The sequence below is a fragment of the Bos indicus x Bos taurus genome, chromosome 28 (genome assembly GCF_003369695.1).
Source record: "Bos indicus x Bos taurus breed Angus x Brahman F1 hybrid chromosome 28, Bos_hybrid_MaternalHap_v2.0, whole genome shotgun sequence".
In the NCBI taxonomy this organism is placed as follows: Eukaryota; Metazoa; Chordata; class Mammalia; order Artiodactyla; family Bovidae; genus Bos; species Bos indicus x Bos taurus.
Genome location: NC_040103.1, coordinates 9300909 through 9323871, shown reverse-complemented (window position 1 = coordinate 9323871; position 22963 = coordinate 9300909). Strand labels below are relative to the sequence as shown.

Sequence of the window (22963 nt, the reverse complement as noted above, 5' to 3'; positions counted from 1 at the left end):
ATTATATGTTCATGATGCTTTATTGTATTTTAAACAAAGCAAAGTAAATCAAAATATAGATGGCCATCGATCACCAGTGCCCATAGTGTCCTGGTAGAAGTAAATCCAGATGCTGTCTGGAGGACCAGACACCTTCAACAGTGGGGTTAATAAATTCTTATCAACCAGCTTCAAAAGAATGTGAAGTCTGGGGGCTTCCCTGGTGGTCCAGTGGTTAAGATTATGCCTTCCAAAGCAGGGGGACCAAGTTTCATCTCTGGTCAGGAAGCTAAGGTCCCACATGCCTCAAGATGTAGCCAAAATTTAAAAAAAAACAAAAGAAAATGTGAAGTCATGGTATAAACTCCCAAAACACAGAAGGATGGAAGGCAGAAAAAAGGCCTTGCAGGAAAAAAATTAAGTATCAAAATCAGACTAACATTTCAGATATTGGAATGACCAGAATCAGAACATAAAATAAAATATGCCTACTATGTTAAAAGAAATAAAAGAGAATTAAAAATGTGAAAAATATAAAGGACTATAAAGTAATAATACAATAAAAGTTTAAAAAATAAACCCATAATGTTTAAAAATAAGCCTATAATAGTGGAAAATTAAAACCAAAAGAGCTTTCCTGGTGGCTCAGTGGTAAAGAATCCGCCTGCACTAAGGAGGAGTTGGGGGTTGAACCCCTGGGTCAGGAAGATCCCCTGGAGAAGGAAATGGCAACCCACTCTAGTATTCTTGCCTGGGAAATCCCATGGACAGAGGAGCCTGGTGGGCTATAGTCCAGTCCCTGGGGTTGCAAAACAGTTGGGCACAACTTGGTGACTAAATAACAACAGCAACTGAAACACAATTTTCTTTTCCTTTTATGACCCAGAACTCACTTGATCTTACAAAACTCCAACATCATAAGGGAGATCAGTGTCAGAGCACTCAGGACCACCTGCATAAACAGAGAAAAGTATTCTGGAAAAATCCCACACAGAAGTGAGGATTTCGTCATCTACCATGTTTTCCATCAATAAAGTCTTACAAAATTTGAATGTGGAAGCATCATGTTACCTAAAAGGAAAGCAAACCTGCCCCCGCACACACAGAAGATGAAGTGCTGGTGAGGAAGTGTAGAAACTGGAACACTGGTGCACTGTTGGTGGGAATGCAAAGTGGTGCAGTCACGATGGAAAACCATATGGAGGCTCCTCAGAAAAGTTAGATATAGAATTGCTGTATGATCCAGCAACACAGAATTCTCTTTGATCTAGTAGATACCCCCAAAATTGAAAGTAGGGGTTCAAAGAGATCCTTGTACACTCGTGTTGACAGCAGCATTGTTCACACTAGCCAAGAGGTGGAAGCAACTCATATGTCTATGGACAGATGGATGGATAAGCAAAATGTGAAAAAAAAGTCACTTGCTTTTTCATTATAAGGCATCTTTTTTAATTTTTAACCCCCTAAACCTGTACCTTCTCCCATACACTTAAAATATGAGAGAGAATCTGTAAATCTCTTTAGATACTATATGTGTATCTGTCTTTTACACATAAAAAAAGTAAGATTCAGTTCAGTTCAGTTAAGTCACTCAGTCATGTCCGACTCTTTGCAACTCCATGAATTGCAGCACGCCAGGCCTCCCTGTCCATCACCAACTCCTGGAGTTCACTCAAAGATGTCACTTAAACAAGAAAAATGTATAGCCCCCCTCATAACAAGAAATCCAGAGGTTGATGATTCAGGCTTGGTTAATCCTTTATTCCACTGTAAGCTTATATGATCTTTTAACTAATCGACTTCTTTTTAGGTTTTTGTTTTGTTTTTTAAATTTACAGAAAAATTAAACCGAAAGTACAGAGGGTTCCCATTTACTTCCTCACCTATTTCCCCTATTACTTCTAGTCGCCCCTATTACTAACATCTTGCAATTGGTGTACATCTGTTACAATTGATGCACCAACATTAATTCATTACTAGTAACTAAAGTGGGGCTTCCCTCATAGCTCAGTTGGTAAAGTATCTGCCTGCAATGAAGGAGACCTGGGTTCAATTCCTGGGTCGGGAAGGTCCCCGGGAGAAGGAAATGGTAACTAAAGTGGGCTTCCCTGGTAGCTCAGATGGTAAAGAATCTGACAGCAATGCAGGAGACCTGGGTTCAGTCCCTGGGTTGGGAAGATCCCCTGGAGAAGGAAATGGCAACCCCTCCTGTATTCTTGCCTAGAGAATCCCACAACAGAGGAGCCTGCCAGGCTACATACAGTCCATGGGATTGCAAAGAGTCAGATACAACTGAGTGACTTACAAGCACACACACACAGAGTAACTAAAGTACATCATTTACATTAGGGTTCCTACTCGGTATTGTAGAGTCTTTGGATCTTGAAATATGTGTATAATGACTTGTGTCCTATATTAGAGAATCATATCAAATACTTTCACTGACCTAAAAATGGCCTGTGCTTGACACCTTTATTACTTCCTCCCCCCAAATCCCAGGCAACCATCTTTTTACTGTCTCAATATTTTTGCCTTTTCCAGAATGTCATACATAGTCATATAGTATGTAGCTTTCTCAGATTGGCTTCTTCTTAATAGCAAACATTTATACTTAATCTGTGTCTTTTTTTATACAGCTTTTTAAAAAATGTATTTGTTTACTTTTTATTTAAATGGCTGCACCAGATCTTATGGCATGAGGGACCATTAGTGCATGTGGGATCTTAAGCTGCAGCAAGCAGGATTGTTTTTAGTGGTGCCACGTGAACTCTTAGTCGCAGCATGTGGGATCTCGTTCCTCAACCAGAGATCAAACCAGGGGCCCCCTGCTTTGGGAGCTTGGACTCTTAGCCACTGGACCATCAGAGAAGTCCCTCTCTGTGTCTTTTTATGCCTAATAGCTCATTTCTTTTTATCATTGAATAATATTCCACAGTCTGAATGTACTATAATTTGTTTATTCATTCATGTACTTGGTTGCTTCCAAGTTTTGGCAGTTACGAACAAAACTGCTATAAACACTCATATGCAGGTTCTCATATGGACTTAAGGTTTTAAATTACTTGGGTAAACTCTATTTCTGGATCATATGTTTACTTTTGTAAGAAACTCCAACTGTCTTCCAAAGTGGCTGTGTGGTGTTGCATTCCCACCAGCAATGAGTGAGAATTCTCAGTGCTCCATATCCTCACCAGTGTTTGGGTTGTCAGCGTTTTGGATATTAGCCTTTCTAACAGGTATGTGATAGGATCTCATTATTGTTTTAATTTGCAGTTCCCAGTGGGGTCGCAAAGAGTCAGACACGACTGAGCGACTGAACTGAACTGAACTGAACTGAAGGACATATGATGTAGAACATATTTTTATATGCTTATTTACCATCTGTACATTCTCTCTTAAGGTATCAGTTCAGATCTTCCTGTTGAGTTTTGAGTTCTTTGTATATTTTGGATAACTATCCTTTATCAGGACTTCCCTGGTGACTCAGACAGTAAAGTGTCTGCCTACAATGCAGGAGACCAGGGTTCAGTTCCTGGGTCGAGACAATCTCCTAAAGAAGGAAATGGCAACCCACTCCAGTACTCTTGCCTGGAAAATCCCATGGACGGAGGAGCCTGGTAGGCTCCATGGTGTCGCAAAAAGTCGGACACGACTGAGTGACTTCACTTTCCTTTTCCATCCTTTATCAGAGATGTCTTTTGCAAGTATTTTCTCCTAGTATGTAGCCTGTCATTTCATTCTCTTAATAGTAACTTTCACAGAACAGGAGTTTTTTTTTTGATGTTCAACTTATTACTTAAAAAAACTATTTTTACTGAACTGTAGTTGGTTTGAAATATGTTGGTTTCAGATGTTGTTGTTGTTTAGTCATTAAGTCATGTCCAACTCTTTTGTGACCTCATGGACTGTACTATACACATATTTTCCAGATTCTTTTCCCTTATAAGCTATTAGAAAATATTGAGCATAGTTCCCTGTGCTCAATATAGTAAGTCCTTGTTGGTTGTCTATTTTATATATAATGGCGTGTATATGTTAATCCCAAACTCCTAATTTATCCCTCCCCCACTTCACCTTTGGTAACCGTAAGTCTGTTTTCTATATCAACTTATCATTTCTTTCTATCAAGGATAATACTTTTGGTGTTGTATTTAAAAGCTCATCACCAAATCCCAGCTCACCTGGATTTTCTCTGTGTTATTTTCTAGGATTTTTACGTTTAGGTCTATGATACATTCCATTTTCTTTTTTGATTAATAATATTCACAGTTTCCCATTTCAATTATGGCTTTGGTGACTATTTCCCATTTGCACTATAAATTGCACTCTGAAAATTTCTTTCCTCTTACTTTCTATTCCATTATGTTTTCCTGCTTCCTTTCCATGGCATTTCTTCTATAATAATCCTGTATGGTTTGGACTCGTGCAATAACTTCTGTAATCAGGAGCATATTATGCAATTAGTAAGTTGTCAAAGATCTCTCATTTACAAATGGGAAATAATTCAAACCTTAAAGGAAACTAACTTCATACATATCTAACTCAATATGTATCACCCAACCCAAGTGAAAGGGCACAGCTGAAAAGCTGTGAAGATTCATAAAGGATCCCTTGAATGGAACGTTCAAAGAAAGCGTGGTGTTCTAAAGGAGCTTGAGTTGGGATCATGCAATTCATGAAGTTGCACTCGCCCTTTGCAGCCTAACATACATGGTGACAGGTGGAGAAACTACAAATAGCCTTGGCCTAAGAATGGAAAAAATGATAAGCCAAGGCCAAGACTTTCAAAGTAACTGAATGATAGGAATGCAAGAAGCAGACATGAGGATACAGAAGAGGGTATTTACAGGCCTCCTAAAGAACCTTAGACTAGGAGAGAAAACTCCTAACTCAATTCTGTGCCGGTGGCGAGATCCATGAGTCCACACGGCATGAACGACAAACCCCAGCTTCTTCAGAACAACCCAGGCTTCCATCAGTCCTTGTCAGGACACCAGACTGAGCCACCCTGAGCTGCACATTTCCTGGGGACTTTGGGCTCCATTGGTTGGTGTTGGGTTTGGATGCTGGTGGAGAGTAGCTAGCCGGTTAGCTCACCTGTATCGCATTACCTGTAGGCTGAGCAGAGGGCCCTGGGCAGGGCATTTAGGAATTCTGGGTTTTGATTCCAGCTCTGCTTGTGGACTCACTGAACAATTTTGGCATTTTGATTTCCTCATCTTTAAAACTGGGATATGAGCTGGCTTGGCTGGGAAGATGACCATGAGTGATGAACCACAGACCATTCGGTGCTCTAAAAATTGTTCAGCAGATGAGTAGAGAGTTAACCATGAACTCTAGGCCTCACTCTGCTTCACCCCACCCTTAATTTTCTTGTACATGAGATAGGTCTCATGACCCCTGAGATGACTTCCATTCCAAAATTTATCATTTTGGGACTTCTCTGGAGGTCCAGTGATTAAGACTCTGTGCTTCCAATGCAGAGGGCATGAATTTGATCCCTGGTCAGGGAACTAATATCCCACATAATACAAGCCAAAAAATAAAATTTAAAATGAATTTTAAAAAAAGGAAGATAACAATTAAAAAAGGAAGTTAAAACCCTCCAAATCCATTATTTTTTTTTACATGGTATTTCATTTTATTATTATTTTTATTTTTTATCAAAGTATAGTTGATACACAATATTATGTAAGTTGCAGTGTATAACAGTGATTTATAATTTTTAATAGTTATGTTCCATTTATAATTATTATAAAATATTGGCTATATTCCCTGTGTTATACAATATACCCTCATACTTATTTATTTTATGTATAATAGTTTGTGCCTCTCTATCCCTCACCCCTCTGTTTGACCTGCCCCACTTTCTTCTCCTGACGAATAACCACTAGTCTGTTCTCTACATCTGTGAGTCTGTTTCTTTTTTTGTATATTCACTAGTTTGTTGCATTTTTTGGAGTCCACATATAAGTGATAGCATACATTTGTCCTTCTCCATCATTTTAAGCACCAAAATCCATCATGTGGCAGTGGTTCTCAAACATGAGTGTGAGACAGAATCACCTGGAAGGCTGGTTAAAACACAGGCAGGAGCCCAAGATGGGAATGTCCCACAAGTTGCCCTAGGTCTCTGTTGCTGGTTTCTAGGGATCTCGCCCCCAAGAACACTAGTTTGTGGCTGTTGAGAAAACTAGTCAAAGGAAAGTTGCTGAGTCAAGCTCTTCATGGGCACACCACCCAGTACAGTACCCACACAACCCGTGCAGTACCCCAGGCTCTCCCCCTCCCCTCAGAAGATTCTTGTGCTTGGCTTCATGCTCTGCTGTCACCACTGGGAAGTCCAATTTTCAACAAGAGGCCTTGCATTTTGCACTGGGCTCCATAAATTACGTAGCCGGTCCTGTTCAAAGTTTTGGTTCTACAAATAAATTTTGGGTAGTGAACAAGTGTCATTTGGAAAAGGCATCTTAAAAACCACTCAGAACCTTTCAGCTGTTTCTACACCCCAAGAAACAGGCTTACTGAGAAATTGTTCTTTTAGTTACAAGTGTTTTGCCAGTCTGCTCATCCACTCAGCAGAGGCTGGTATGCAGAACTGGGCAAGTCTTTGTTAAAATAGGGCAGGGTGAGGCCCAGTCTCATCCTCCCACTTCCTTTGCTCCTTCCTGTCCTCTGTACACCAGGTCATCTGGGTTTTCCTCACTGCCCTAGGCAGAAAAGCCTTTAATAGGTTGTAGCAGGAATGTCAGGGCTTCCCTGGTGGCCTCAGATGGTAAAGAATCTGCCTGCAATATAGGAGACCGGGTTCGATCCCTGAGTCGGGAAGATCCTCTGGAGAAGGGAATGCCTACCCACCTAGTATTCTTGCCTGGAGAATTCCATAGACAGAGGAGCCTGGCGGGCTACAGTCCATGGGGTCGCAAGGAGTCAGACATGACTGAGCGACTAAGCGCATACACACAGCAGGAGTGTCTGTGTTTCAGAAGACGAATACTTCTGATTTTTTTTGAATAACACAGATTTGAACTGCCTGGGTCACTCATAAGGAAAACAGGAAACCTATCAAAGCATGAGTTTTAATTTATTTGCTATCTGTTTAATCATTTTGTCTTTGATCAACCCAAATTCTTAAAGAAAAGTGTGGAAAAAAATAATTTGAAGTTGAGAAAATCCTATCCATCAAATCATCATTTTCTGAAAGCTGAGAAACAGTTACCATTCTTTGAATTTAGCAGCAGAATGCTTGAGTTCAGCATTGGAGCAAGAGGGTTTTTGCAGCAGCATAGACTGCGATCCACCTCAAAATGTAGGCCCAACAGGATATTTGTGGGGCACATAAGACATTTTCCAGAAGAGTTGGCAGAGTTAGTCCCTCAGTAGTGTTCAACTCTTTGTGACCCCATGGACTGTAGCCCCCTACCACCCCCTCCGGCTCCTCTGTCCATAGAATTCTCCAGATAAGAATGCTGGAGTGGATAGCCATTCCATTCTCCAGGGCATCTTCCCAACCCAGGGATCAAACCTGGGTCTCCTGCATTGCCGGCAGATTCTTTACCATCTGAGCCATCAGGGAAGCCCATTTTCCAGAAGGAGACCAAAAATAGAAGCCAGAATAAAAATTCAATCGAACTTATTCATAAGAGGATTAGCATTTGTATCAGTATGCCAGTGCCTAGGATAAGATTATCATCCAAACCAACAAGATACTACTTAGGTTCCAGCAAAGAGTTGGCTTTTATTCTACCAAGGTTAATTGAACATACCCCTCACGTCTGAAACTTTGCGCTGTTCACAAGGTATCTAAGCACACTGAACACTAATGTAACATTGCTTGTACCAAAAATATACATATTTCAGGAGGGGAAATCTGGCTACAAGAGTCAATTCTGAATCCTGCCATCCTGTAACAGTTTTGTGAGTCTGAACTGAGTGCATTTCTCACACTAAGGGTTCCAGGGCTCAACCAGGTGCCCAATTTGAAGGCAGCCATCTACATATGGAGGGTAAAATGGCCTTTACCACTGCCAATGCTGGAGACACAGAGAGGTGGATTCAATCCCTGGGTCAGGAAGGACCCCTGGAGGAGGAAGTGGCAACTCACTCCAGTATTCTTGCCTGGAAAATCCCATGGACAGAGGAACCTGACAGGCTGCAGTCCATAGGGTTGCAAAGAGCTGGACACAACTGAGCCCCTGAGCACACACGCATGACCCACTGCCGAACAGATAATTCTCACAAACTGTGCCTATTGCCAAAAGGGCCATACTAAATTCAGATCAAGGCAATATCTACTATTTTCAGAGGAATTAAAACAAGAATCTAAGTTTTCAAATCACATTGCTTGGGTGGATCACATCTTAATTGACTGCTTAGGGACTAAATAAAATTTTAATTCCTTAATCCCTTTGATACCAATGATAATTGACATCCAAAAACACATCTTCCTTGTACCACTCATTATAATAATGTTTTAAAATATCAGAGATCTACTTTGCTGTCTCATTGTGTCACCTACTGATTTTATACCGTGCTTACATTCAGACCCATAGGGTTAGGTCAGACTACTTGAAGAAGAGCGAGTTTGTTCTGGATCACCTCTGTGCCAACCAGCTTCTGCGCTTGTCTTCATCGGCTAAGCCAAGAGAAGAACAACAGTGTTTTGCATACAGCTTTTCAAGAAATGATTCACTGCTGGACTTACAATGAAGATTACAATTCTTTATTTTCATGTGAAAGAGCTGCTAATGAATGTTCTTGTTTTGTTTTCAGAAAAAAAACATCCAAAAAATCTGGCGGTGACATGGAGAAAGGAAAGGAAAGGGAAAAAGAAGCTAGATAAAATGCAGCATGAAGGATGCTTCTGAGTCATGATCACCATCCACAGTCACTTACTCATAGGGTGACCAGAAAGCTTGCCTTCCAAACTGGAATACATCTGAAAGTAGGGGTAAGTAGTCTTGTAGATTAGGAATTGGCCTTTTTTTCCCTCCAAGTCTGAAATGTACAATAGTAGTTACATTTCATGCACTGATTGGTTGCATGTTGATTGATTGGTTGATCCCAAGGAAATGCATGTTGATTGGTCGATCCCAAGATTGGAACCTAAGCAATTAAAACTTATGAAGCATGTACTATGGGCCAACACAATGAGGAATGCTCTCCTTATGTCACCTCATTTCATCCAGGGATGAAAAGCAGATTAGAAAGAGAAAACGTTCAGTTTGCTTAGTCACACATTCATATATATTTCAGTAGTACACTTTTATATCATTGTATAATTCCATTTTTACTAATTCCAAAAATACAGGAATGCTATTATTGTTTTATACATGTAATTATACATATTATAATTAAATATTTTCTAATTAAATGTAGAAGCCAAATGATCTAGGAGATTATATTTATAATTACATACTGATTGTGAATGCAGCTATTACCATATATTACTAGTTATACTTAAAATATTATTTTACTGTGCTAGATGCAATCATTTCTGCTTCTGCTTGTTGTTTCCTCTTTCCCTTTCCTTCTTCTTCTTATTCTTTTTCTTCTCTTCCTCCTCCTTGCCTTCCTCCTTCTCCTTCATTGCTGTCTTTAACCACAACAAAATAAATATTCAAGTTCCATTTTTCCTGTTCCTTATGATAATCATTATGAATAAAAGAATATTCCCTTAGGTGTGGGAATTAACTTTTATTCTTTTTTATTGTTAACCTAAAAGAACCCCCTCAAACTCCTTTCTTTGTTCAGTTATTTTTTTTCTTTCTATAATATTTCCTTTTTCCAACACCAAGTTACATGGAAACATCAATTCTATCTAGTGCCTAGGTAAATCTCAGCTTTGAATTTGAGGAGGCACTGAAGAACCCTGAAAGCTGGTACTTGTGTGATCTGAGATTCAGGAAACCTTTGCCATCTCTTTCTGTATCACCAATTTCTTTTTATTAAAGGATAATTGCTTTACAATGTTGTGTTAGTTCCTGCTGTATGTACAGTATTTTGAATCAGTCATAAGTATATATATATCCCCTCCCTCTTGACCTTCCCTCCCAACCCACTCCAGCCCATCCCTCTAGGTCATCACAGAGCATACAGCTGAACTCCCTGTGCTGTATAGCAGCTTCCCACTAGCTATCTATTGTATTTATGTCAATGCTACCCTCTCAATTCATTTTACCCTCTCCATTCATTCTATCCTCTCCATCCCCCACTGTGTCTACAAGTCTATTCTCTATGTCCGCATCTTGTATCACCAAATTTTTATGTGGTTGGGCTGTGGAGGTCATAAGGCCAGCATCCTGTGTTAGATTCCCAGGTAAGCCAGACAGAGTCATTAGCTTCTGTGCTTTTTTTTTTTTTTAACTTTACATAATTGTATTAGTTTTGCCAAATATCAAAATGAATCCGCCACAGGTATACATGTGTTCCCCATTCTGAACCCTCCTCCCTCCTCCCTCCCCATACCATCCCTCTGGGTCGTCCCAGTGTACTAGCCCCAAGCATCCAGTATCATGCATCGAACCTGGACTGGCAGCTCGTTTCTTACATGATATTTTACATGTTTCAATGTCATTCTCCCAAATCTTCCCACCCTCTCCCTCTCCCACAGAGTCCATAAGACTGTTCTATACATCAGTGTCTCTTTTGCTGTCTCGTACACCGGGTTATTGTTACCATCTTTCTAAATTCCATATATATGCGTTAGTATACTGTATTGGTGTTTTTCCTTCTGGCTTACTTCACTCTTTATAATAGGCTCCAGCTCCTGTGCTTTTAATCCCAACCCACCTTCTCTCCAGCACACATAGATGGGAGAGGAAGCAAGGTTGAAAGCGGAATGGATCAGCCAACTGATGAAGGGAGGTAAAAGCACTCCAGAGGCTCTCTTCTCTGAAGCCTCACTGGAGTTGCTCAGGTTTGGCCTCTGAGGAAGTCCACATAAGTGGGCTACGTCTACCCTTTTCCCCTCCTTGATTGTGATGCTGGGGGAGGTGAGTCTTCACACTTTGGGTCTCTGGGTAGCACTAAATGGGAAGGGCATCATTCCAGGGTGCTGGGGCTTGGCAGGTGTGGGAAAGGGGAAGCTGGCCCTTGAGCCCTTTCCGGGGCTCTCCCCACATGATATCTCTGGAGCCTCAGCAGCTCTGCTCTTGCCAGAGATGGAAGATAGCGCCCTCATCTTCTGCCCAGCCACTGAGCTGTCAGCAGCTTTCAAAACACACACACACGTACTCCTGCCAGAGTCCACACTTTCTTTTTGTGTGTTTTTGTTTGTTTGTTTTAGGCACAAAGTAATCTGTAAGTACATGTAAGAGGGGTAAAAATGAATAAACATTCAGCAGCCAGGATCTGCAGCACTGCCTGCCACAGAGCATCTTAGGTAACTGTATCCTTTGCCATGCTTTGGATGCTAAGAGCAGAAAGTTTAACCGACAGCTTAAATTAGTCTGAGGTGATGAAAAGAATAATAAGGCTGCATATCCAGAAGGCCATGTGTGTGGTGCCTCACAATTGCAACACAGACGCCTCAGCCCAGGCATTCCAGTCAAGAGGGAGGGCACAGGTCATGCCAGCATGTCCTTGTCTCCCACCTGGACTTTTTGGGGGAAAGAAGATTTCTAAGAAGCAGCTCTCACCTATTTCCTGGTCTCATTGGTGAGAACTCAGACACATGGCCATGCTGGCTGCAAGGTAGACCAGGAAAACAAATGTTTGTTTCCTGTTTGTTTTCCTCAGTTTCTCCGGTGGAACCATAAAGAGCTTTTTATTTATGTGGCTTATATCTCTCAGTATTTACCATGTGCTGTGTGCTTAATCACTTCAATCATGTCTAATTCTTTGTGACCCCACAGACTGTAGCCTGCCAGGCTCCTCTGTCCACTGGATTCTCCAGGCAAGAATACTAGAGTGGGTTGCCATTTCCTACTCCAGGGCATCTTCCCGACCCAGGGATTGAACCTGTATCTCTTGAATCTCCTGTATTGGCAAACAGGTTCTTTACCACTAGCACCACCCAGGAAGCCCAGTGTAAGCCCAAGAATACTGGGTAGCCTATCCCTTCTCCAGCGAATCTTCCTGACCTAGGAATCGAACCGGGGTCTCCTGCATTGCAGGTGGATTCTCTACCAGCTGAGCTACCAGGGAAGCCCAATATTTACCATAGCAGATACTAAAACTGAGGATTATTTTTAGTTAAAAAATTTTTACTTGGGAACAATTTTGTATTTTCAGAAAAGTTGTAAAGAGTAAGTAAGGAATTCCAATATGCCCAGTTTCCCCTGTTGTTAACATCGTAATACAGTTTCATGGAACATTTGTCAAAGCTAAGAAAATGACATTGGCATATTACTATCAAGTAAATATCTATATTTAATTTTATTTAAAAAAACTACCAAACCATTTTCCAAAGTAACTGTACCGTTACACATTCCAATCAGCAATAATGAAAGTTCCTGCATTATTTGAGTAGAACATGATGAAAACCAGTTATGTTGAAACATCAGTATTTTAACTACTTAGAAATTACAAAAAAATAAGTAAAAGGAAGTGTCTTAAAATTGCTAAGCCATTGATTACAAATGACAAAGCAGAGATTCTGTGGTATGTACTTACACTGGAATATTATACAGCCTTAAAAAGGAATGAAATTCTGATGCAACATAGATGAATCTTGGAAATATTAAGTGATGGGAGCCAGCCACAAGAGGAAAAATACTGTATGATTCCACTTGTATGAGGTACCTGGTGTAGTCAAATTCATAGAAACAAAGAATAGTGATTACCAGGGTCTGGGAGAAAGGGCTAATGAGGCATTAATGTTTAATGGGTACAGTTTAGTTTGGGATGATGAAAAAGTTCTGAATATGGACAGTGGTGATGGTTGTACAATAACATGAATGCACTTAATGCCACTAAACTGCACATTTAAAACAGTTAAAATGTTAAATTGTGATGTATATTTGATCACAATAATAATTTTAAGAAGAAAAAACCAGAAATTTTAAGAATATTTATTACTTCATTTTAAAATAACAATAACAAACCCATAATATTGGTTTCACACAAAGAATATATTTTTATGAAACATAACTATATTTTCAAAAAATATAGTGAATGCAGTAGCATTTTTTGCACATCTTTATTATGTCTCTTTTTGTTTAGGTTGTAAAATTGACTTTTGTCATTTTAAAGATTTTTTTGATGTGGATGATTATCAGAGTCTTTATTGAATTTGTTATAATAATGCTCCTGCCTTGTGTTTTGATCTTCTGGCCATGAGGCATGTGGGGATCAAACCTGTACCATTTGCATTGGAAGACAAAGTCTCAACCACTGGACTGCCAGGGAGGTCCCTATACAGTATGTTCATAAAAGATAGCTAGATTCTCCTATCAGGTCCAGCAATCTGTTTCATTATCACATGTCATATAACACTGGGAGAATTTGACTATACACTTGTGAGAGGGTGGGAGTAGCAAAACCAAGTCTGTCATTGTGTTGGAAAAATAGTTCCAATCTCACAGATACCCTGAAAGGGTCTCAGGACCGCTTTGAGAACCAGAGTGGCGTAGACGTGGTCATTAGTTTGGAATCCATCAAGGGGTGTCTGCCAAGGTCTCATGTTCCAATTTGGGGCTTTATCTTTTATTTGCATAAGTAAATGGCCAATATAAGTGTTAGCCTCAGAAGGAAAAGTCGTCCCCACAATTATGTAAAATTCTTTGTGCCTTACCAAACAGAAAACGACCAGCAGCTTTGAAAATGCAGGCTCATTTTTGTTTCCCTAGTATGCATTTGGATTTCAAAAGTCATAAGATCTTTCCCATCACAGCTCAGATAAATAATGCCTGTGTTTTACCCTCTTTCCAGGCATCTCTGCAAGAAGGACGCTTCCCTCGAAAGCTTGGGAATGGGGTATGGAGCAGGAAAACGCATCTGAGTCAGGGCAGTGGAAGGATGTATCTGCCTCCACCATCAGACTTTTGCTTCAGGGCTTATGGAAGACGTGATTGATGACATCCAAATTTACACTTGAGATCTTCTGCTGAAGATCTTCTGCTCCAAGGATCAAACCTAACTAGTCAGCCAACTGTTGTCAATGTTTGATTATATGCACTTGGTTCTCTCTATGCTCTGTGTGAAAAGTTCACGTGGCAGTATTGGCAGAGGGAGGCTTGTGTCATCTTCCCTAAGTGCTTCAGAGGTTAACTCTGAAATGTCAGGAGCACTGTGGGCAAATTGCAGAAGCCAGAGAGGGCCTCCGTCAGCATCCAAGATCTGTGCCAGCGGTTTTCTGAAGAGGCACTGGGGTTTGCAGGTGGAACACGGAATCACCTGGGAGCTTCCTCAGACTACACTTGCCAGTTCCTTCCCCCAAACCCTGAGAGATGGATCTCGCCTCGCCGCCAGCCCGTTTAAAATCACTGATCTGGGTTGTTAGGAAAGAGCTTCATTAAACTTAAATTTAGCATGTGAGGCTGTGGATAGCCCCATCTCTGTTTCGGAGAAACAACTGTTTACTATTCTAACACTCTGGAAACCTGGCAAGCCGCTATGGGAGGGCTGGCAACCCTGAGCTCCCGAGGCTTCTGTGCAGCTGCTCTGTAAGGGACCCCTGCCCCAAGGGCTCCCACCTGCCCAGCTTGGTGTTCAAATTAGGAGGGGGTACACGACGAAGAACTTTGCAGGACCCAGAAGGGCAGCCGGAACCTATTTTTGATGATCCTGAGGATTATTAAGAAAGGAAATTCCACAAAGTCCTTGTAACTCTCAGAAAGGATTTTGTTCCACTGCTTGCTTTCTTTGTCTTCCAATTCTATTTCTGGATTTCCCTCTTTACGTTTCTAGGTCTGGAACTGAATAGCAATGAAGTAAAAGTGATCATCCTAAAGAGATATTCCTGGGTGAGAAAATGGGTTACTGAGAATCCCTGCCCCCACCTATGTGATAGTGGTCTTGGTGGACTTGTGGGAGGATCTGAAGGACAATTGGAGCCCTGGGAATTTGGAGGGGGATTTTTATTCTATTGTCGCTTACTCTAGGGGAAAGGCGATGTGGGTTACAGCTACCTAGGTTGTGGGGCTGAATTAATTGCTGCAAACTGAAAAATTGCCTGGCTCACACTTTCTTTCTGTATTTATTTATTTTATTGAAGTATAGTTGATTTACAATGCTGTATCACTTAGCAAAATGATTCAGATATACATATTACATATATATATGAAACTTATAACCATATACTTCGATTGTATTTTATTATAAGGTATTGAATATAGTTCCCTGTGTTATACAGTAGGACCTTGTTGTTTATCTGTTTTATATATAGTAGTGTGTATCTACTAATCCCAAACTCCTAATTGTCCCTACCCTCCTTCCCCTTTGCTAACCGTAAGTTTGTGCCCTGTGTCTCACACTTTCCTCTAGAAACATCTGTTGCAGGAAAAGCCTTCTGGTTAGATCCTCATCTTCTACATCACAATCACGGTACGTGACCCTGGGTGTTGGGAGTAGGGACACTGGACTGTAGAGGCGAAACAGCCCCAGGATCCACAAGTGACGTGATAGACAAGCCGCGTGATCCCGGCAGCTAAAATGAGACTCCAGACGCCGGAGGGAATGGAAAGTGATGACGCCGGACACCCGAACAGCACCGTAACCTCAGGGGATGTTCACAGCCAGGACTCTGTAAGCTGAATGGACTGCAACTAAATGCGTAAGACAGCCTTGTGGACAGAGAATGTAATGACGTTGCCTTTTATTTCCTGTTTGAAGTGTCCTGTCGAGCGAGCCTACTCATTACAGAGAAGATAAAGTAAAGCTTTAATTCATCACTATTTGATGTTGGAAATGCACCCTGGAAGAGGATAGAGTTTACACACTTGAAGGCTATATTTAGCCAAACTTGTCCAAAGCCATCTTTTCTGCAGTTATCTTTATTTTTGCCCAGCAGACCATACAGCAGGCAGTGAATACATAATTAGTCCTTACGATGGACTATTCTCCCCAGAATTCTGGAAGCCAGGGCAAGATTTCAGAACCTTCTTTTTAAAAGATGTTAGTTACTGTTATAACAAAAATAACAGCAGTGAACTAACAGTGAAATATGATATATACGTGTGTGTGTATGTATATATATATATATATATATATATATATATACTCCTTGTATAATTTAGTGAATGATACCTTTTATTTTTGAGATTTTTGCTCTTTTCTCATCTTTTTAAAACCATTTTAAAGATGGAAATGTGGTTAATTTACAGTGTTATGTTAGTTTTAGGTACACAGCAAAGTGATTCAGTTTATATATATATATACATATATATATATATATATGTATATTTATATCATGCCTGCTCAGTCGCTTCCATCATGTCCAACTCTTTGCAATCCCATGGACTGTAGCCCACCAAACTCCTCTGTCTATGGGATTCTCCAGGTAAGAATACTGCAATGGGTTGCCATGCCCTCCTCCAGGGGATCTTCCCGACCCAAGGATCAAACCTGTGTCTCCCGACTCTCTTGTATTGGCAGGAGGATTCTTTACCACTGGGCCACCTGGGAAGCCCTGACAGTTCTTATACTTTGATTTTGAAATATACATATGTGTTATAGTTACCTAAATACTGTTCTTTTATAGGCTTTCAATAATTAAACTGACTCCATTTAAATTTAAACAGTTACTTCTAATAGCAATAGAATGAAGTCTTAGTGGAGAAGGCAAGTTTTGCAACCTGAAATCTTTATATATATATATATATATATAGCTATAGAAAAACAGTGCATAGAATTGGAACTATTCTAGGAGTTTGGAGAAAGGTTTAAAAGCAAATTTGAAATATGTCCTTTAACCTTCTTAATTAAAAACCAAAACAAAACAAGCAATCTGACCATCAGATGACTAGCATGTTTTTCTTTAATTTACACCCTCTTGGTCTTGCCCTAGGGGAGCCATTCTTTCCACTGAAGGTCAATGCCAATCCTGTAGGAGTCCATCAAGGAGTTCTTGGCACGAACCTCAGAAGCCACCGCAGTAGAACCACTGAGACAAGCCCTGTGGCTTCCCTTCTGCTAGGAGGCTCTGGGCCTGGGCAGCCCCTCCCTGACTTCAGGACATTGATCTACACAGGCCGCTTGCACCTGCCCCTCCCCAACACCCCCACTGGGCAATTCCAGAGATTCCCTGTGCCTCCGCTTCATAACAGTTGAGGTATCCGCATGCTCCTGGGAACACACACACTTTGCCTGTCTCTGCTGGGTTCCTTTACCACTGCAGAATCATCGCTGCATCACACCATGTCTGAGTTTAGCCGATACTGTCTTCCACATGACAACCCCTCCTCGCCCCCTCCTCTCATTTCTACAGTGAGTATCTGTTGAAAATAAGAGCTTTGCTGGAGAAAAGATAGAGAGGGGGCAGCATAGAGATAGAGAGTTCCTTTCCACCTTAGCCTCCTCGCCAGGCACCCTCCCCAACACCAGTCCCTGGTATTGACAATGCAAAGATGCTCATCTTGTCACCTATGTCCTGCTTCTGCACCTCTTCCCCTCCCCACCACCTTGCTTCCTCCACATGTCTGTGATGAGAAGAGTGAGAGGAAGATGGGAAAAGATAGACTCAAAGAGGCTGGGGCCCAATGCTGTCCCTCGCTGCCCCTGACCCACTCGCTGTGTCACACCATTACTCACCACCCAGAGGGACCTCCACCCACCAGCCCTGCCCAGTCCACGCCCAGCCCCTCTCTGTTCCCACATCTCCTGCCCAAGTCCCTTCTTCTTTAGGATCTCCAATCCTTGCTCCCCACTCCTTCCCAGCCTCCAAGGCTCAGTAACCTCTGACCTCGGCCATGGGATCCTTGCCAGTAGTGTAGACCCGGGGGGTTCTTAATCATTTCTAGGACTACAGTGGTGGAAAGGTAAGTTCTTGACATCCAGAGTTAGGTCTCTGTCAAGAGTAGGATTTGCTCTCATCTCCCCAATACCTACAGAACAAAGTCCAGATTATGATCCACAGGCTTTTTATAACCTAGTCCTGCCCTTCTCTCCAGCCCTGCCACCCACCCTCTTTCCTATACCCTCCCCATATCAAGCCAACATAACACTTACCTTTTCCTTCATGTGTGCTTAGTCACTCAGTTGTGTTTGACTCTTTGCGATCCCATGGACTGTAGCCCGCCAGGCTCCTCTGTCAATGGGGATTCTCAAGGCATGAATGCTGGAGTGGGTTGCCATGCCCTCCTCCAGGGGATCTTCCCAACCTAGGTATCGAACCCACATCTACCACGTTGCAGGTGGATTCTTTACCATCTGAGCCACCAGGGAAGCCCAAGAATATTGGAGTGGGTAGCCTATCCCTTCTCCTGGGGAATCTTCCCAACCCAGGAATCGAACTGGGATCTCACATTGCAGGCGGATTCTTTACCAGCTGAGCTACCCGGGAAGCCTATTATCCTTCATACTCTTTTCTTTTATTTTTCCTTTTGGCTGGGCTGGGTCTTCATTGCCATGCACAGGCTCTTTGTTTCTGAGCGTGGGCTCAGTAGCTGAGTGTGGGGCCTTAGCTGCTTCACAGCATGTGGGATCTTAGTTACCCAACCAGGGGTCAAATCCACGTTCCCTGCATTGGAAGATGGATTCTTAACCACTGGACCTCCAGGGAAGTCCCCACACTCTTTCTTTTGTATGAAATGTTGCCTTTCACCTCCTAACCATTTGCTATTCATTCTTCAAGGAGCCACTAAAATGTCCTATCTGTTGTTCTCTATGACCTGCTTCTCCAGGCAGAATTCATTGTTCCCTAACCTGGATTTCCATCCCTCTTCTCATGCACACTTCTATTAGAGTGTTTATCACATTGTGTTCAAGGTTTTGTCTATGTTCTGCCCTCCTCCAGCCACCGTATGCAGCCACGGGCAATGTTTGGGAGGTCAAGGAACATATCTGATCTATCTTCAAGTCCCAGGGAACTAGTGTGTGATAAACTAATGTGTATCCCCTCCCCCCACATGGAGTCAAATATATGATACACCTTTGACTTATCATGTAAGATGATAATGTTATATGCAAGATGATAACCTTGACCTTGGGCTTCCAGCCTCTGGAACTGTAAGAAAAGAAATTTCTGTTGTTTAAGCCCCCAATCTGTGGTATTTTGTGATGAAAGACCAAGCTGACTAGCACAGAGCATAATACCAGAGGAAGTCAGAACAGCAGGCGGAGGAAGAGATCTTTTAGGACCTGGTACACTGGGCTAAGGAATATGAAACTGTCACACTGTTTCTGTTCTGCCTAGTGCCAGGTATTTCAGTTGTCTCTTTATGCATGAAAACCACCTGAACCCTTAGTGTCTTGAAGCAAACACCACCGTTTATCTGCTCCTGATTTTGCAATCTGGGCAGGGCTCCATGGGGATGACTTGACTCTGTTCCATGAGGTATTGGCTGAGGTCCCACATGCAGCTGTGCTCAGCTTGGGGCTCCCCTGAGGATAGACCACAAACATGGCTTCCTTAACTGCATGTTAGGGGCTGCACGCTGAGAACAATGAAGCCGAATGGCTGGTGGCTGGCTGGGCCTTCTGCTCTCCCTCTGGTTCCTCATCATTTAGTGGTATATCTTGAACTCCTTTCTAGGCAACTGGATCCCGTGATGGGGAAAGGAGAAGCCACAGTGCCTTTTAAGTGCTGGGACCGGAAGTCCCAGAATGTCACTTCTGCAGCATCTGCCAATATTTGAAGAGGCTGGAGATGCTGAAAATACAAAATAGTTGTATTTTCCAACCCAACAAGCTGGGAAATATCTCCTCTAACTTTTGCTTGAAAAGAAGACAGGTTTTTTTGTTTGCTTGTTTGTTCTCCTTTTTTGGCCATACTATCTGGCATATAGGATCTTAGTTCCTCGACTAATCCAACCTGCATCCCCTGCAGTGGAATCATGGAGTCTTAACCACTGGACAACGTGGGAAGTGTCTTCTTTTTTTAATGGGTAAGATAGTCAATTTTATGTTATATGTTTTTTACCACAATAAAAAAGTGGCACAGCTTCTGCTTTGTTCTCTTGGAATCCTTAGCTGTGTTGTGAGGAAGCCCAGACCAGCCCTAACAGAGACATCACATGGAGAGGTATCCGCTCCCCCAGCATGGAGAGATATCCCCTTCCCCCACATGGAGAGGTATCCCCTCCTCCCACATGGAGAGGTATCCCCTCCCCCCACATGGAGAGGTATCCCCTTCCCACCACATGGAGAGGTATCCCCTCTCTAATGAGGTATCCCCTCAGTGGGCCCCACTGAGGTCCCAGCCACCAGCCAGCATCGACCACTGGGGTGTGAGTTAAGGGAACAGCAAGTCACCCCTGCCTTCCAGGCTTCCCAGCCCCAACATGCTGGAGCAGAGATGAGTCAACCCCCTCATTAACTATAGTCACCGTGCTGTACATTACATCCCCAGGACTTACTTATTTTATAACTGGAAATTTTGCCTCTTGACCCCCTTCACCCATTTCTTCCATCCTCCCACCTTCCTACCCCATCTCTGGCAACCCTCAGTCTAGCTTTGAGTTCAACTGTTTGTTTGTTTTAGATTCCACACCTAAGCAAGATCATATAGTATTTGTCTTTGTCTGACTTATTTCACTAAGCACATGCCAACGGCAAGTTTTCCTTATCTTTTTATGGCTGAATAATTTTCCATAATATTATTATGAGTAATAAAGTATAAAATATACTTTATACCATAAAATACACCATGTTTTTCTTTATCCACTCATCCATTAATGGACTCCTAGGTTATTTCTTTATTTTGGCTATTGTAAATAATACTTTGTTCTTGGGGATTCTCCAGGCAAGGATACTGAGCGGGTTGCCATGCCTTCCTCCAAGGTATCTTCTCAACCCAGGGATCAAACCCAGGTCTCCTGCGTTGCAGGCGGATTCTTTACCATCTGAGCTACCAGGGAAGCCCAAATAATGCTGCAATGAACATTGGAGTGCCTATACCTTTCTGAGTTAAGGTTTTTATTTTCTTTGGATTAATATCCAAAATAGGATTTTCTGGGTCATTCAGTAGTTCTATTTAAATTTTTGAGGCTCCTATACTGTTTTCCAGTAGCTGCACCAATTTACATTCCAATCAATGGTACACAAGTGTTCCATTCTCTCCACAACCTCACCAACACTTATTTCTGGTCTTGCTAAATAATAGCCATTCTAACAGGTGTTAGGTAATATCTCATTGTGGTTTTGATTTTCATTTTCTTTTTTTTAAATTTTTTTATTATTATTATTATTTTTTACTTTACAATTTTGTATTGGTTTTGCCATACACCAACATGAATCCACCACGGGTGTACACGTGTTCCCCATCCTGAACCCCCCTCCCACCTCCCTCCCCATACCATCCTTCTGGGTCATCCCAGTGCACCAGCCCCAAGCTTCCTGTATCCTGCATCAAACCTGGACTGGCGATTCATTTCTTATATGATATTATACATGTTTTAATGCCATTCTCCCAAATCATCCCCCCTCCCTCTCCCACAGATTCCAAAAGACTGTTCTATACATCTGTGTTTCTTTTGCGGTCGCGCATACAGGGTTATTGTTACCATCTCTCTAAATTCCATATATATGCATTAGTATACTGTATTGGTGTTTTTCTTTCTGGCTTACTTCACTCTGTATAATAGGCTCCAGTTTCATCCACCTCATTAGAACTGATTCAAATGTGATGCTGAGCATCTTTTCATATATCTGTTGGCCATCTGTATGTCTCCTTTGGGAAAATGTTTATCCTGCTCATTTTTAATTGAACTGCTTAGTTTTTTGCTACTAAGCTGTATGAATTCTTTATGTATCTTGGATCTTCACTTTTATCAGATATCTGACTTGCAAGTACTTTTCCCATTTGGTAGGTTGCTTTTTCATTTTGTTGATAGTTTCCTTTGCTGTGCAGAAGCTTTTTAGTTTGATGACATCTCACTTATTTTTCTCTTTGCATTTGATGTCAAATCCAAAAAATCATTGCCAACGCTGATGACAAGGAGCTTACTGATTATGTTTTCTTCTAGGAATTTTATAGTCTATGGTCTTATGTCCAGGTCTTTAAACCAGGTTTAAAGAGTTACTTTCTTGTGTATGGTATGAGCGTGGTCCAGTTTCATTCTTTGGTATGTGGCTGTCCAGTTTTCCCAATACCATTTCTTGGAGAGACTTCCCTTTCCCTATTGTATATTCTTGTCTCTCTTATGTTTTATTAATTAATTTATTTTAATTGCAGGCTAATGGCTTTACAATATTGTGGTGGTTTTTGCCATATATTGACATGAGTCAGCCGTGATTGTACACGTGTTGCACCTTCTTGTCTCTTTTGTAATAAATGAATTGATAATGTATGTGTAGATTCATTTCTGGGCTGTCATTTCTGTCCCACTGATTTTTGTGTCTGTTCTTATGGCAATACCATTCGATTTCCAGTCTTCCCAGTGTTAGCCATTCTGGTGGATGTGTAGTAAAGTCTCACTGTGGCTTTAGTGTGACTGTTACAGTTGATGCTAAGAACATATCCATATGTTTATTAGACATTTAGAGATTGTCTTTTTTGAAATGACTGCTAAAGACTTTTGCCCATGTTTCTGTTGGGTCATCTATCTTTCCTTTTTTATTTGAAGTTGTTCCTTAAATAATCTGGATATGGTCCATTTGTCAGATATGCAGTAAATATTTTCTCTCTATTCTTTGGCTTGCCTTTGAGCTTCATGGTTTTTTCGATCAACTTGTCTTTAAAGTATCATTACTCCTAGACGGCCATTTCAGAGAAGGCAATGGCGCCCCACTCCAGTACTCTTGCCTGGAAAATCCCATGGACAGAGGAGCCTGGTGGGCTGCAGTCCATGGGGTCACTAGGTGTCAGACACAACTGAGTGACTTTACTTTCACTTTTCAGTTTCATGCATTGGAGAAGGAAATGGCAACCCACTCCAGTAGGCTT

The 22963-nt window shown here is 41.6% G+C and overlaps 1 long non-coding RNA gene across 2 annotated transcripts; it reads left to right on the top strand.

Moving 5' to 3' along the window:
- The first annotated feature begins 8719 nt into the window (after positions 1-8719).
- LOC113885534 lies at positions 8720-15090 on the top strand. Of its 2 annotated transcripts, none has more exons than XR_003509243.1 (3): positions 8720-8929; positions 10782-11362; positions 13852-15090. It is a non-coding gene; the product is annotated as an uncharacterized LOC113885534 (long non-coding RNA). The 2 variants fall into 2 exon arrangements; XR_003509244.1 differs by having other exon boundaries at positions 8727-8929; positions 11267-11362.
- Positions 15091-22963: the final 7873 nt, after the last annotated feature.